A 12,602-nucleotide genomic window follows, 5' to 3' on the forward strand; every position below is an offset into this window, starting at 1 on the left:
CAGCAAAAAAAAAAAAGAAAAATAGAGGGAAATATACCAGTGCAGCAAAGGGTGTTGAAAGTAGCCGGGTACGTGTACAATTCTTCAATTATATCTCCTGGAGACAGAAAGAGAGTATTAAGAGCTACGATGAAGTTACCCAGGAGACGTAAAAAGCTTGCAGCACCTGGTATTTCTAGGAGGTCTCCCATCCAAGTACTGACCAGGCCCTGCCCCGTTTTGCTTCCGAGATCTGACGAGATCGGGCGCATTCAGGATGGTGTGGCCGCAAGCCGAGAGGCCTGGCTGCATGATGTCTCTTAAAGGTTGGCGGGTATTGACGGAACTTCCAGAAAAAAAAAAAAAGAAAAAAAGAAAAAAGAAAAATGGATGGAAAAATATCAGTGCAGCAAAGGGTGTTGACAGTAGCTGGATACGTGTACAATACTTCAATTATATCTCCTCCAGACAGAGAGAGAGTATTAAGAGCTACGATAAAGTTACCCAGGAGACGTAAAAGCTTGCAGCACTAGGTATTTCCAGGAGGTCTCACATTCATGTACTGACCAGGTCCTGCCCCGTTTAGCTTCCGAGATCTGACGAGATCGGGCGCGTTCAGGATGGTGTGACCGCAAGCCGAGATGCCTGGCTGCATGATGTCTCTTAAAGGCTGGCGGGTATTGACGGAACTTCCAGCAAAAAAAAAAAAAAAAAAAAATGGAAAATGGAGGGAAAAATATCAGTGCAGCAAAGGCTGTTGAAAGTAGCCGGGTACGTGTACAATACTTCAATTATATCTCCTCCAGACAGATAGAGAGTATTAAGAGCTACGATGAAGTTTCCCAGGAGACGTAAAAAGCTTGCAGCACCAGGTATTTCCAGGAGGTCTCCCATCCAAGTACTGACGAGGCCCTGCCCCGTTTAGCTTCCGAGATCTGACGAGATCGGGCGCGTTCAGGACGGTGTGGCCGCAAGCCAAGAGGCCGGGCTGCATGATGTCTCTTAAAGGCTGGCGGGTATTGACGGAACTTCCAGCAAAAAATAAAAAATAAATAAATAGAAAAACGGAGGGAAAAATATCAGTGCAGGACAGGGTGTTGAAAGTAGCCGGGTACATGTACAATTCTTCAATTATATCTCCTCCAGACTGAATGAGAGTATTAAGAGCTACGCTGAAGTTACCCAGGAGATGTAAAAAGCTTTAAGCACCTGGTATTTCCAGGAGGTCACCCATCCAATTACTGACCAGGACCTGCCCAGTTTTTCTTCCGAGATCTGACGAGATCTTGCGTCTTCAGGACGGTGTGGCCTCAAGCCAAGAGGCCTGGCTGCATGATGTCTCTTAAAGGCTGGAGGGTATTGATGGAACTTCCAGCAAAAAACAAAAGAAAAAAGAAAAATGGAGGGAAAAATATCAGTGCAGCAAAGCGTGTTGAAGGTAGCCGGGTACGTGTACAATTCTTCAATTATATCTCCTCCAGACAGATAGAGAGTATTAAGAGCTACGATAAAGTTACCCAGGAGACGTAAAAGCTTGCAGCACCAGGTATTTCCAGGAGGTCTCACATTCAAGAAATGACCAGGTCCTGCCCCGTTTAGCTTCCGAGATCTGACGAGATCGGGCGCGTTCAGGACGGTGTGGCCGAAAGCCGAGAGGCCCGGCTGCATGATGTCTCTTTAAGGCTGGCGGGTATTGACGGAACTTCCAGCAAAAAAAAAAAGAAAAAAGAAAAATGGAGGGAAAAATATCAGTGCAGCAAAGGGTTTTGAAAGTAGCCGGGTACGTGTACAATTCTTCAATAATATCTCCTACAGACTGAAAGAGAGTATTAAGAGCTATGATGAAGTTACCCAGGAGACGTAAAAAGCTTGCAGCACCTGGTATTTCCAGGAGGTCTCACATCCAAGTACTGACCAGGCCCTGCCCCGTTAGCTTCCGAGATCTGATGAGATCGGGCGCGTTCAGGACGGTGTGGCCGCAAGCTAAGAGGCCTGGCTGCATGATGTCTCTTAAAGGCTGGCGGGTATTGACGGAACTTCCAGCAAAAAATAAAAAATAAATAAATAGAAAAATGGAGGGAAAAATATCAGTGCAGGACAGGGTGTTGAAAGTAGCCGGGTACATGTACAATTCTTCAATTATATCTCCTCCAGACTGAATGAGAGTATTAAGAGCTACGCTGAAGTTACCCAGGAGATGTAAAAAGCTTTCAGCACCTGGTATTTCCAGGAGGTCACCCATTCAATTACTGACCAGGCCCTGCCCAGTTTTTCTTCCGAGATCTGACGAGATCTTGCGTCTTCAGGACGGTGTGGCCTCAAGCCAAGAGGCCTGGCTGCATGATGTCTCTTAAAGGCTGGAGGGTATTGATGGAACTTCCAGCAAAAAACAAAAGAAAAAAGAAAAATGGAGGGAAAAATATCAGTGCAGCAAAGCGTGTTGAAGGTAGCCGGGTACGTGTACAATTCTTCAATTATATCTCCTCCAGACAGATAGAGAGTATTAAGAGCTACGATAAAGTTACCCAGGAGACGTAAAAGCTTGCAGCACCAGGTATTTCCAGGAGGTCTCACATTCAAGTACTGACCAGGTCCTGCCCCGTTTAGCTTCCGAGATCTGACGAGATCGGGCGCGTTCAGGACGGTGTGGCCGCAAGCCGAGATGTCTGGCTGCATGATGTCTCTTAAAGGCTGGCGGGTATTGATGGAATTTCCAGCAAAAAAAAAAAAAAAAAAATAGAAAAATGGAGGGAAAAATATCAGTACAGGAAAGGGTGATGAAAGTAGCCGGGTACGTGTACAATTCTTCAATTATATCTCCTGGAGACAGAAAGAGAGTATTAAGAGCTACGATGAAGTTACCCTGGAGACGTAAAAAGCTTGCAGCACCTGGTATTTCTAGGAGGTCTCCCATCCAAGTACTGACCAGGCCCTGCCCCGTTTAGCTTCCGAGATCTGACGAGATCGGGCACGTTCAGGACGGTGTGGCCACAAGCCGAAAGGGCTGGCTGCATGATGTCTCTTAAAGGTTGGCGGGTATTGACGGAACTTCCAGCAAAAAAAAAAAAAAAAAATGGATGGAAAAATATCAGTGCAGCAAGGGGTGTTGACAGTAGCTGGGTACGTGTACAATACTTTAATTATATCTCCTCCAGACAGATAGAGAGTATTAAGAGCTACGATAAAGTTACCCAGGAGACGTAAAAGCTTGCAGCACCAGGTATTTCCAGGAGGTCTCACATTCATGTACTGACCAGGTCCTGCCCCGTTTAGCTTCCGAGATCTGACGAGATCGGGCGCGTTCAGGATGGTGTGGCCGCAAGCCGAGATGCCTGGCTGCATCATGTCTCTTAAAGGCTGGCGGGTATTGACGGAACTGCCAGCAAAAAAAAAAAGAAAAATAGAGGGATATATACCAGTGCTGCAAAGGGTGTTGAAAGTAGCCGGGTACGTGTACAATTCTTCAATTATATCTTCTCCAGAGAGAAAGAGAGTATTAAGAGCTACGATGAAGTTCCCCAGGAGACATAAAAAGCTGGCAGCACCTGGTATTTCCAGGAGGTCTCACATTTAAGTACTGACCAGGTCCTGCCCCGTTTAGCTTCCGAGATCTGACAAGATCGGGCAAGATCGGGCGCGTTCAGGACGGTGTGGCCGCAAGCCGAGATGTCTGGCTGCATGATGTCTCTTAAAGGCTGGCGGGTATTGACGGAATTTCCAGCAAAAAAAAAAAAAAAAAAAAAGAAAAATGGAGGGAAAAATATCAGTGCAGGAAAGGGTGTTGAAAGTAGCCGGGTACGTGTACAATTGTTCAATTATATCTCCTGGAGACAGAAAGAGAGTATTAAGAGCTACGATGAAGTTACCCAGGAGACGTAAAAACCTTGCAGCACCTGGTATTTCTAGGAGGTCTCCCATCCAAGTACTGACCAGGCCCTGCCCCGTTTAGCTTCCGAGATCTGACGAGATCGGGCGCATTCAGGACGGTGTGGCCACAAGTCAAAAGGCCTGGCTGCATGATGTCTCTTAAAGGTTGGCAGGTATTGACGGAACTTCCAGCAAAAAACAAAAAAAAAAAAAAAAAAAGAAAAATGGATGGAAAAATATCAGTGCAGCAAAGGGTGTTGACAGTAGCTGGGTACGTGTACAATTCTTCAATTATATCTCCTCCAGACAGATAGAGAGAATTAAGAGCTACGATAAAGTTACCCAGGAGACGTAAAAGCTTGCAGCACCAGGTATTTCCAGGAGGTCTCCCATCCAAGTACTGACCAGGTCCTGCCCAGTTTAGCTTCCGAGATCTTACGAGATTGGGCGCGTTCAAGACGGTGTGGCCACAAGCCGAGAGGCCTGGCTGCATGATGTCTCTTAAAGATTGGCGGGTATTGACGGAACTTCCAGCAAAAAAAAAAAAAAAAAAAAAAAAAAAAAAGAAAAATGGATGGAAAAATATCAGTGCAGCAAAGGGTGTTGACAGTAGCTGGGTACGTGTACAATACTTCATTTATATCTCCTCCAGAAAGATAGAGAGTATTAAGAGCTACGATAAAGTTACCCAGGAGACGAAAAAGCTAGCAGCACCAGGTATTTCCAGGAGGACTCACATTCATGTACTGACCAGGTCCTGCCCCGTTTAGCTTCCGAGATCTGACGAGATCGGGCGCATTCAGGACGGTGTGGCCACAAGCCGAAAGGCCTGGCTGCATGATGTCTCTTAAAGGCTGGCGGGTATTGACGGAACTGCCAGCAAAAAAAAAAAAGAAAAATAGAGGGAAATATACCAGTGCAGCAAAGGGTGTTGAAAGTAGCCGGGTACGTGTACAATTCTTCAATTATATCTTCTCCAGACAGAAAGAGAGTATTAAGAGCTACGATGAAGTTCCCCAGGAGACGTAAAAAGCTGGCAGCACCTGGTATTTCCAGGAGGTCTCACATTTAAGTACTGACCAGGTCCTGCCCCGTTTAGCTTCCGAGATCTGACAAGATCGGGCGCGTTCAGGACGGTGTGGCCGGCAATTCGAGATATCTGGCTGCATGATGTCTCTTAAAGGCTAGCGGGTATTGACGGAATTTCCAGCAAAAAAAATAAAAATAAAAAAGAAAAATGGATGGAAAAATATCAGTGCAGCAAAGGGTGTTGACAGTAGCTGGGTACGTGTACAATACTTCAATTATATCTCCTCCAGACAGATAGAGAGTATTAAGAGCTACGATAAAGTTACCCAGGAGACGTAAAAGCTTGCAGCACCAGGTATTTCCAGGAGGTCTCACATTCATGTACTGACCAGGTCCTGCCCCGATTAGCTTCCGAGATCTGACGAGATCGGGCGCGTTCAGGATGGTGTGGCCGCAAGCCGAGATGCCTGGCTGCATGATGTCTCTTAAAGGCTGGCGGGTATTGACGGAACTGCCAGCAAAAAAAAAAAGAAAAATAGAGGGAAATATACCAGTGCAGCAAAGGGTTTTGAAAGTAGCCGGGTACGTGTACAATTCTTCAATAATATCTCCTACAGACTGAAAGAGAGTATTAAGAGCTATGATGAAGTTACCCGGGAGACGTAAAAAGCTTGCAGCTCCTGGTATTTCCAGGATGTCACCCATCCAAGTACTGACCAGGCCCTGCCCCGTTAGCTTCCAAGATCTGACGAGATCGGGCGAGTTCAGGATGGTGTGGCCGCAAGCCAAGAGGCCTGGCTGCATGATAAATCTCATAAAGGCTGGCGGGTATTGACGGAATTTCCAGCAAAAAAAAAAAAAAAAAAAATAGAAAAATGGAGGGAAAAATATCAGTACAGGAAAGGGTGTTGAAAGTAGCCGGGTACGTGTACAATTCTTCAATTATATCTGCTGGAGACAGAAAGAGAGTATTAAGAGCTACGATGAAGTTACCCAGGAGACGTAAAAGGCTCGCAGCACCTGGTATTTCTAGGAGGTCTCCCATCCAAGTACTGACCAGGCCCTGCCCCGTTTAGCTTCCGAGATCTGACGAGATCGGGCGCATTCAGGACGGTGTGGCCGCAAGCCAAAAGGCCTGGCTGCATGATGTCTCTTAAAGGTTGGCGGGTATTGACGGAACTTCCAGCAAAAAAAAAAAAAAAAAAAAAAATGGATGGAAAAATATCAGTGCAGCAAAGGGTGTTGACAGTAGCTGGATACGTGTACAATACTTCAATTATATCTCCTCCAGACAGAGAGAGAGTATTAAGAGCTACGATAAAGTTACCCAGGAGACGTAAAAGCTTGCAGCACTAGGTATTTCCAGGAGGTCTCACTTTCATGTACTGACCAGGTCCTGCCCCGTTTAGCTTCCGAGATCTGACGAGATCGGGCGCGTTCAGGATGGTGTGGCCGCAAGCCGAGATGCCTGGCTGCATCATGTCTCTTAAAGGCTGGCGGGTATTGACGGAACTGCCAGCAAAAAAAAAAAGAAAAATAGAGGGATATATACCAGTGCTGCAAAGGGTGTTGAAAGTAGCCGGGTACGTGTACAATTCTTCAATTATATCTTCTCCAGAGAGAAAGAGAGTATTAAGAGCTACGATGAAGTTCCCCAGGAGACATAAAAAGCTGGCAGCACCTGGTATTTCCAGGAGGTCTCACATTTAAGTACTGACCAGGTCCTGCCCCGTTTAGCTTCCGAGATCTGACAAGATCGGGCAAGATCGGGCGCGTTCAGGACGGTGTGGCCGCAAGCCGAGATGTCTGGCTGCATGATGTCTCTTAAAGGCTGGCGGGTATTGACGGAATTTCCAGCAAAAAAAAAAAAAAAAAAAAGAAAAATGGAGGGAAAAATATCAGTGCAGGAAAGGGTGTTGAAAGTAGCCGGGTACGTGTACAATTGTTCAATTATATCTCCTGGAGACAGAAAGAGAGTATTAAGAGCTACGATGAAGTTACCCAGGAGACGTAAAAAGCTTGCAGCACCTGGTATTTCTAGGAGGTCTCCCATCCAAGTACTGACCAGGCCCTGCCCCGTTTAGCTTCCGAGATCTGACGAGATCGGGCGCATTCAGGACGGTGTGGCCACAAGTCAAAAGGCCTGGCTGCATGATGTCTCTTAAAGGTTGGCAGGTATTGACGGAACTTCCAGCAAAAAAAAAAAAAAAAAAAAAAAAAAGAAAAATGGATGGAAAAATATCAGTGCAGCAAAGGGTGTTGACAGTAGCTGGGTACGTGTACAATTCTTCAATTATATCTCCTCCAGACAGATAGAGAGAATTAAGAGCTACGATAAAGTTACCCAGGAGACGTAAAAGCTGGCAGCACCAGGTATTTCCAGGAGGTCTCCCATCCAAGTACTGACCAGGTCCTGCCCAGTTTAGCTTCCGAGATCTTACGAGATCGGGCGCGTTCAAGACGGTGTGGCCGCAAGCCGAGAGGCCTGGCTGCATGATGTCTCTTAAAGATTGGCGGGTATTGACGGAACTTCCAGCAAAAAAAAAAAAAAAAAAAAAAAAAAAAAAGAAAAATGGATGGAAAAATATCAGTGCAGCAAAGGGTGTTGACAGTAGCTGGGTACGTGTACAATACTTCATTTATATCTCCTCCAGAAAGATAGAGAGTATTAAGAGCTACGATAAAGTTACCCAGGAGACGAAAAAGCTAGCAGCACCAGGTATTTCCAGGAGGACTCACATTCATGTACTGACCAGGTCCTGCCCCGTTTAGCTTCCGAGATCTGACGAGATCGGGCGCATTCAGGACGGTGTGGCCACAAGCCGAAAGGCCTGGCTGCATGATGTCTCTTAAAGGTTGGCGGGTATTGACGGAACTTCCAGCAAAAAAAAAAAAAAAAAATGGATGGAAAAATATCAGTGCAGCAAAGGGTGTTGACAGTAGCTGGGTACGTGTACAATACTTCAATTAAATCTCCTCCAGACAGATAGAGAGTATTAAGAGCTACGATAAAGTTACCCAGGAGACGTAAAAGCTTGCACCACGAGGTATTTCCAGGAGGACTCACATTCGTGTACAGACCAGGTCCTGCCCCGTTTAGCTTCCGAGATCTGACGAGATCGGGCGCGTTCAGGATGGTGTGGCCGCAAGCCGAGATGCCTGGCTGCATGATGTCTCTTAAAGGCTGGCGGGTATTGACATAACTGCCAGCAAAAAAAAAAAAGAAAAATAGAGGGAAAAATACCAGTGCAGCAAAGGGTGTTGAAAGTAGCCGGGTACGTTTACAATTCTTCAATTATATCTTCTCCAGACATAAAGAGAGTATTAAGAGCTACGATGAAGTTCCCCAGGAGACGTAAAAAGCTGGCAGCACCTGGTATTTCCAGGAGGTCTCACATTTAAGTACTGACCAGGTCCTGCCCCGTTTAGCTTCCGAGATCTGACAAGATCGGGCGCGTTCAGGACGGTGTGGCCGGCAAGCCGAGATGTCTGGCTGCATGATGTCTCTTAAAGGCTAGCGGGTATTGACGGAATTTCCAGCAAAAAAATAAAAAAGAAAAAAGAAAAATGGATGGAAAAATATCAGTGCAGCAAAGGGTGTTGACAGTAGTTGGGTACGTGTACAATACTTCAATTATATCTCCTCCAGACAGATAGAGAGTATTAAGAGCTACGATAAAGTTACCCAGGAGACGTAAAAGCTTGCAGCACCAGGTATTTCCAGGAGGTCTCACATTCATGTACTGACCAGGTCCTGCCCCGTTTAGCTTCCGAGATCTGACGAGATCGGGCGCGTTCAGGATGGTGTGGCCGCAAGCCGAGATGCCTGGCTGCATGATGTCTCTTAAAGGCTGGCGGGTATTGACATAACTGCCAGCAAAAAAAAAAAAGAAAAATAGAGGGAAAAATACCAGTGCAGCAAAGGGTGTTGAAAGTAGCCGGGTACGTGTACAATTCTTCAATTATATCTCCTGGAGACAGAAAGAGAGTATTAAGAGCTACGATGAAGTTACCCAGGAGACGTAAAAAGCTTGCAGCACCTGGTATTTCTAGGAGGTCTCCCATCCAAGCACTGATCAGGCCCTGCCCCGTTTAGCTTCCGAGATCTGACGAGATCAGGCGCATTCAGGACGGTGTGGCCACAAGCCGAAAGGCCTGGCTGCATGATGTCTCTAAAGGTTGGCGGGTATTGACGGAACTTCCAGCAAAAAAAAAAAAGAAAAAAAGAAAAAAGAAAAATGGATGGAAAAATATCAGTGCAGCAAAGGGTGTTGACAGTAGCTGGATACGTGTACAATACTTCAATTATATCTCCTCCAGACAGAGAGAGAGTATTAAGAGCTACGATAAAGTTACCCAGGAGATGTAAAAGCTTGCAGCACTAGGTATTTCCAGGAGGTCTCACTTTTATGTACTGACCAGGTCCTGCCCCGTTTAGCTTCCGAGATCTGACGAGATCGGGCGCGTTCTGGATGGTGTGGCCGCAAGCCGAGATGCCTGGCTGCATGATGTCTCTTAAAGGCTGGCGGGTATTGACATAACTGCCAGCAAAAAAAAAAAAGAAAAATAGAGGGAAAAATACCAGTGCAGCAAAGGGTGTTGAAAGTAGCCGGGTACGTTTACAATTCTTCAATTATATCTTCTCCAGACATAAAGAGAGTATTAAGAGCTACGATGAAGTTACCCAGGAGACGTAAAAAGCTTGCAGCACCTGGTATTTCTAGGAGGTCTCCCATCCAAGTACTGACCAGGCCCTGCCCCGTTTAGCTTCCGAGATCTGACGAGATCGGGCGCGTTCAGGATGGTGTGGCCACAAGCCGAGATGCCTGGCTGCATGATGTCTCTTAAAGGCTGGCGGGTATTGACATAACTGCCAGCAAAAAAAAAAAAGAAAAATAGAGGGAAAAATACCAGTGCAGCAAAGGGTGTTGAAAGTAGCCGGGTACGTGTACAATTCTTCAATTATATCTCCTGGAGACAGAAAGAGAGTATTAAGAGCTACGATGAAGTTACCCAGGAGACGTAAAAAGCTTGCAGCACCTGGTATTTCTAGGAGGTCTCCCATCCAAGCACTGACCAGGCCCTGCCCCGTTTAGCTTCCGAGATCTGACGAGATCGGGCGCATTCAGGACGGTGTGGCCACAAGCCGAAAGGCCTGGCTGCATGATGTCTCTAAAGGTTGGCGGGTATTGACGGAACTTCCAGCAAAAAAAAAAAAGAAAAATAGAAAAAAGAAAAATGGATGGAAAAATATCAGTGCAGCAAAGGGTGTTGACAGTAGCTGGATACGTGTACAATACTTCAATTATATCTCCTCCAGACAGAGAGAGAGTATTAAGAGCTACGATAAAGTTACCCAGGAGATGTAAAAGCTTGCAGCACTAGGTATTTCCAGGAGGTCTCACTTTCACGTACTGACCAGGTCCTGCCCCGTTTAGCTTCCGAGATCTGACGAGATCGGGCGCGTTCAGGATGGTGTGGCCGCAAGCCGAGATGCCTGGCTGCATGATGTCTCTTAAAGGCTGGCGGGTATTGACATAACTGCCAGCAAAAAAAAAAAAGAAAAATAGAGGGAAAAATACCAGTGCAGCAAAGGGTGTTGAAAGTAGCCGGGTACGTTTACAATTCTTCAATTATATCTTCTCCAGACATAAAGAGAGTATTAAGAGCTACGATGAAGTTACCCAGGAGACGTAAAAAGCTTGCAGCACCTGGTATTTCTAGGAGGTCTCCCATCCAAGTACTGACCAGGCCCTGCCCCGTTTAGCTTCCGAGATCTGACGAGATCGGGCGCGTTCAGGACGATGTGGCCGCAAGCCGAGATGCCTGGCTGCATGATGTCTCTTAAAGGCTGGCGGGTATTGACGGAACTGCCAGCAAAAAAAAAAAGAAAAATAGAGGGAAATATACCAGTGCAGCAAAGGGTGTTGAAAGTAGCCGGGTACGTGTACAATTCTTCAATTATATCTCCTGGAGACAGAAAGAGAGTATTAAGAGCTACGATGAAGTTACCCAGGAGATGTGAAAAGCTTGCAGCACCTGGTATTTCTAGGAGGTCTCCCATCCAAGTACTGACCAGGCCCTGCCCCGTTTAGCTTCCGAGATCTGACGAGATCGGGTGCATTCAGGACGGTGTGGCCACAAGCCAAAAGGCCTGGCTGCATGATGTCTCTTAAAGGTTGGCGGGTATTGACGGAACTTCCAGCAAAAAAAAAAAAAAAAAAAAGAAAAATGGATGGAAAAATATCAGTGCAGCAAAGGGTGTTGACAGTAGCTGGATACGTGTACAATACTTCAATTATATCTCCTCCAGACAGAGAGAGAGTATTAAGAGCTACGATAAAGTTACCCAGGAGACGTAAAAGCTTGCAGCACTAGGTATTTCCAGGAGGTCTCACTTTCATGTACTGACCAGGTCCTGCCCCGTTTAGCTTCCGAGATCTGACGAGATCGGGCGCGTTCAGGATGGTGTGGCCGCAAGCCGAGATGCCTGGCTGCATGATGTCTCTTAAAGGCTGGCGGGTATTGACGGAACTGCCAGCAAAAAAAAAAAGAAAAATAGAGGGAAATATACCAGTGCAGCAAAGGGTGTTGAAAGTAGCCGGGTACGTGTACAATTCTTCAATTATATCTTCTCCAGACAGAAAGAGAGTATTAAGAGCTACGATGAAGTTCCCCAGGAGACGTAAAAAGCTGGCAGCACCTGGTATTTCCAGGAGGTCTCACATTTAAGTACTGACCAGGTCCTGCCCCGTTTAGCTTCCGAGATCTGACAAGATCGGGCGCGTTCAGGACGGTGTGGCCGGCAATTCGAGATATCTGGCTGCATGATGTCTCTTAAAGGCTAGCGGGTATTGACGGAATTTCCAGCAAAAAAAAGAAAAATAAAAAAGAAAAATGGATGGAAAAATATCAGTGCAGCAAAGGGTGTTGACAGTAGCTGGGTACGTGTACAATACTTCAATTATATCTCCTCCAGACAGAGAGAGAGTATTAAGAGCTACGATAAAGTTACCCAGGAGACGTAAAAGCTTGCAGCACTAGGTATTTCCAGGAGGTCTCACTTTCATGTACTGACCAGGTCCTGCCCCGTTTAGCTTCCGAGATGTGACGAGATCGGGCGCGTTCAGGATGGTGTGGCCGCAAGCCGAGATGCCTGGCTGCATGATGTCTCTTAAAGGCTGGCGGGTATTGACGGAACTGCCAGCGAAAAAAAAAAAAGAAAAATAGAGGGAAATATACCAGTGCAGCAAAGGGTGTTGAAAGTAGCCGGGTACGTGTACAATTCTTCAATTATATCTCCTGGAGACAGAAAGAGAGTATTAAGAGCTACGATGAAGTTACCCAGGAGACGTAAAAAGCTTGCAGCACCTGGTATTTCTAGGAGGTCTCCCATCCAAGTACTGACCAGGCCCTGCCTCGTTTAGCTTCCGAGGTCTGACGAGATCGGGCGCTTTCAGGATTGTGTGGCCGCAAGCCGAGATGTCTGGCTGCATGATGTCTCTTAAAGGCTGGCGGGTATTGACGGAACTGCCAGCAAAAAAAAAAAGAAAAATAGAGGGAAATACACTCACCTAAAGGATTATTAGGAACACCATACTAATACTGTGCTTGACCCCCTTTCGCCTTCAGAACTGCCTTAATTCTACGTGGCATTGATTCAACAAGGTGCTGAAAGCATTCTTTAGAAATGTTGGCCCATATTGATAGGATAGCATCTTGCAGTT

The 12,602-nt window shown here is 46.2% G+C and overlaps 10 non-coding genes and 27 pseudogenes across 10 annotated transcripts; all 37 read right to left on the minus strand.

Annotated features, from left to right (window-relative positions):
* Positions 1-154: 154 nt before the first annotated feature.
* LOC136731566 (5S ribosomal RNA) lies at positions 155-273 on the minus strand. The gene has a single exon (XR_010809560.1). It is a non-coding gene; the product is annotated as a 5S ribosomal RNA (ribosomal RNA).
* Positions 274-497: 224 nt separating this feature from the next.
* Positions 498-616, minus strand: LOC136731225 (uncharacterized; annotated as a pseudogene).
* Positions 617-836: 220 nt separating this feature from the next.
* On the minus strand, positions 837-955 carry LOC136731666 (5S ribosomal RNA). The gene has a single exon (XR_010809656.1). It is a non-coding gene; the product is annotated as a 5S ribosomal RNA (ribosomal RNA).
* A 221-nt stretch (positions 956-1,176) lies between these two features.
* Positions 1,177-1,295, minus strand: LOC136731499 (uncharacterized; annotated as a pseudogene).
* A 215-nt stretch (positions 1,296-1,510) lies between these two features.
* On the minus strand, positions 1,511-1,629 carry LOC136731433 (uncharacterized; annotated as a pseudogene).
* A 216-nt stretch (positions 1,630-1,845) lies between these two features.
* Positions 1,846-1,963, minus strand: LOC136731881 (uncharacterized; annotated as a pseudogene).
* A 221-nt stretch (positions 1,964-2,184) lies between these two features.
* On the minus strand, positions 2,185-2,303 carry LOC136731535 (uncharacterized; annotated as a pseudogene).
* A 215-nt stretch (positions 2,304-2,518) lies between these two features.
* Positions 2,519-2,637, minus strand: LOC136731827 (uncharacterized; annotated as a pseudogene).
* Positions 2,638-2,856: 219 nt separating this feature from the next.
* Positions 2,857-2,975, minus strand: LOC136731641 (5S ribosomal RNA). The gene has a single exon (XR_010809632.1). It is a non-coding gene; the product is annotated as a 5S ribosomal RNA (ribosomal RNA).
* A 209-nt stretch (positions 2,976-3,184) lies between these two features.
* Positions 3,185-3,303, minus strand: LOC136731974 (uncharacterized; annotated as a pseudogene).
* A 209-nt stretch (positions 3,304-3,512) lies between these two features.
* Positions 3,513-3,641, minus strand: LOC136731462 (uncharacterized; annotated as a pseudogene).
* Positions 3,642-3,860: 219 nt separating this feature from the next.
* LOC136731682 (5S ribosomal RNA) lies at positions 3,861-3,979 on the minus strand. The gene has a single exon (XR_010809671.1). It is a non-coding gene; the product is annotated as a 5S ribosomal RNA (ribosomal RNA).
* A 223-nt stretch (positions 3,980-4,202) lies between these two features.
* Positions 4,203-4,321, minus strand: LOC136732011 (uncharacterized; annotated as a pseudogene).
* Positions 4,322-4,548: 227 nt separating this feature from the next.
* On the minus strand, positions 4,549-4,667 carry LOC136731276 (uncharacterized; annotated as a pseudogene).
* Positions 4,668-4,877: 210 nt separating this feature from the next.
* Positions 4,878-4,996, minus strand: LOC136731411 (uncharacterized; annotated as a pseudogene).
* A 219-nt stretch (positions 4,997-5,215) lies between these two features.
* LOC136732024 (uncharacterized) lies at positions 5,216-5,334 on the minus strand (annotated as a pseudogene).
* Positions 5,335-5,543: 209 nt separating this feature from the next.
* LOC136731282 (uncharacterized) lies at positions 5,544-5,661 on the minus strand (annotated as a pseudogene).
* Positions 5,662-5,883: 222 nt separating this feature from the next.
* LOC136731163 (5S ribosomal RNA) lies at positions 5,884-6,002 on the minus strand. The gene has a single exon (XR_010809519.1). It is a non-coding gene; the product is annotated as a 5S ribosomal RNA (ribosomal RNA).
* A 214-nt stretch (positions 6,003-6,216) lies between these two features.
* On the minus strand, positions 6,217-6,335 carry LOC136731292 (uncharacterized; annotated as a pseudogene).
* Positions 6,336-6,544: 209 nt separating this feature from the next.
* Positions 6,545-6,673, minus strand: LOC136731463 (uncharacterized; annotated as a pseudogene).
* A 218-nt stretch (positions 6,674-6,891) lies between these two features.
* On the minus strand, positions 6,892-7,010 carry LOC136731661 (5S ribosomal RNA). The gene has a single exon (XR_010809651.1). It is a non-coding gene; the product is annotated as a 5S ribosomal RNA (ribosomal RNA).
* Positions 7,011-7,233: 223 nt separating this feature from the next.
* Positions 7,234-7,352, minus strand: LOC136731886 (uncharacterized; annotated as a pseudogene).
* Positions 7,353-7,579: 227 nt separating this feature from the next.
* On the minus strand, positions 7,580-7,698 carry LOC136731277 (uncharacterized; annotated as a pseudogene).
* A 209-nt stretch (positions 7,699-7,907) lies between these two features.
* Positions 7,908-8,026, minus strand: LOC136731536 (uncharacterized; annotated as a pseudogene).
* Positions 8,027-8,236: 210 nt separating this feature from the next.
* Positions 8,237-8,356, minus strand: LOC136731381 (uncharacterized; annotated as a pseudogene).
* A 218-nt stretch (positions 8,357-8,574) lies between these two features.
* LOC136731975 (uncharacterized) lies at positions 8,575-8,693 on the minus strand (annotated as a pseudogene).
* A 210-nt stretch (positions 8,694-8,903) lies between these two features.
* Positions 8,904-9,022, minus strand: LOC136731903 (uncharacterized; annotated as a pseudogene).
* Positions 9,023-9,245: 223 nt separating this feature from the next.
* LOC136731399 (uncharacterized) lies at positions 9,246-9,364 on the minus strand (annotated as a pseudogene).
* A 210-nt stretch (positions 9,365-9,574) lies between these two features.
* Positions 9,575-9,693, minus strand: LOC136731443 (5S ribosomal RNA). Its single transcript, XR_010809546.1, has one exon. It is a non-coding gene; the product is annotated as a 5S ribosomal RNA (ribosomal RNA).
* Positions 9,694-9,903: 210 nt separating this feature from the next.
* On the minus strand, positions 9,904-10,022 carry LOC136731719 (5S ribosomal RNA). The gene has a single exon (XR_010809706.1). It is a non-coding gene; the product is annotated as a 5S ribosomal RNA (ribosomal RNA).
* Positions 10,023-10,245: 223 nt separating this feature from the next.
* On the minus strand, positions 10,246-10,364 carry LOC136731289 (uncharacterized; annotated as a pseudogene).
* A 210-nt stretch (positions 10,365-10,574) lies between these two features.
* On the minus strand, positions 10,575-10,693 carry LOC136731621 (5S ribosomal RNA). The gene has a single exon (XR_010809613.1). It is a non-coding gene; the product is annotated as a 5S ribosomal RNA (ribosomal RNA).
* A 209-nt stretch (positions 10,694-10,902) lies between these two features.
* On the minus strand, positions 10,903-11,021 carry LOC136731704 (5S ribosomal RNA). The gene has a single exon (XR_010809692.1). It is a non-coding gene; the product is annotated as a 5S ribosomal RNA (ribosomal RNA).
* Positions 11,022-11,238: 217 nt separating this feature from the next.
* LOC136731293 (uncharacterized) lies at positions 11,239-11,357 on the minus strand (annotated as a pseudogene).
* Positions 11,358-11,566: 209 nt separating this feature from the next.
* LOC136731412 (uncharacterized) lies at positions 11,567-11,685 on the minus strand (annotated as a pseudogene).
* A 219-nt stretch (positions 11,686-11,904) lies between these two features.
* Positions 11,905-12,023, minus strand: LOC136731528 (uncharacterized; annotated as a pseudogene).
* Positions 12,024-12,234: 211 nt separating this feature from the next.
* Positions 12,235-12,353, minus strand: LOC136731900 (uncharacterized; annotated as a pseudogene).
* Positions 12,354-12,602: the final 249 nt, after the last annotated feature.

Source organism: Amia ocellicauda, unplaced genomic scaffold (assembly GCF_036373705.1).
Source record: "Amia ocellicauda isolate fAmiCal2 unplaced genomic scaffold, fAmiCal2.hap1 HAP1_SCAFFOLD_33, whole genome shotgun sequence".
Classification (NCBI taxonomy): Eukaryota; Metazoa; Chordata; class Actinopteri; order Amiiformes; family Amiidae; genus Amia; species Amia ocellicauda.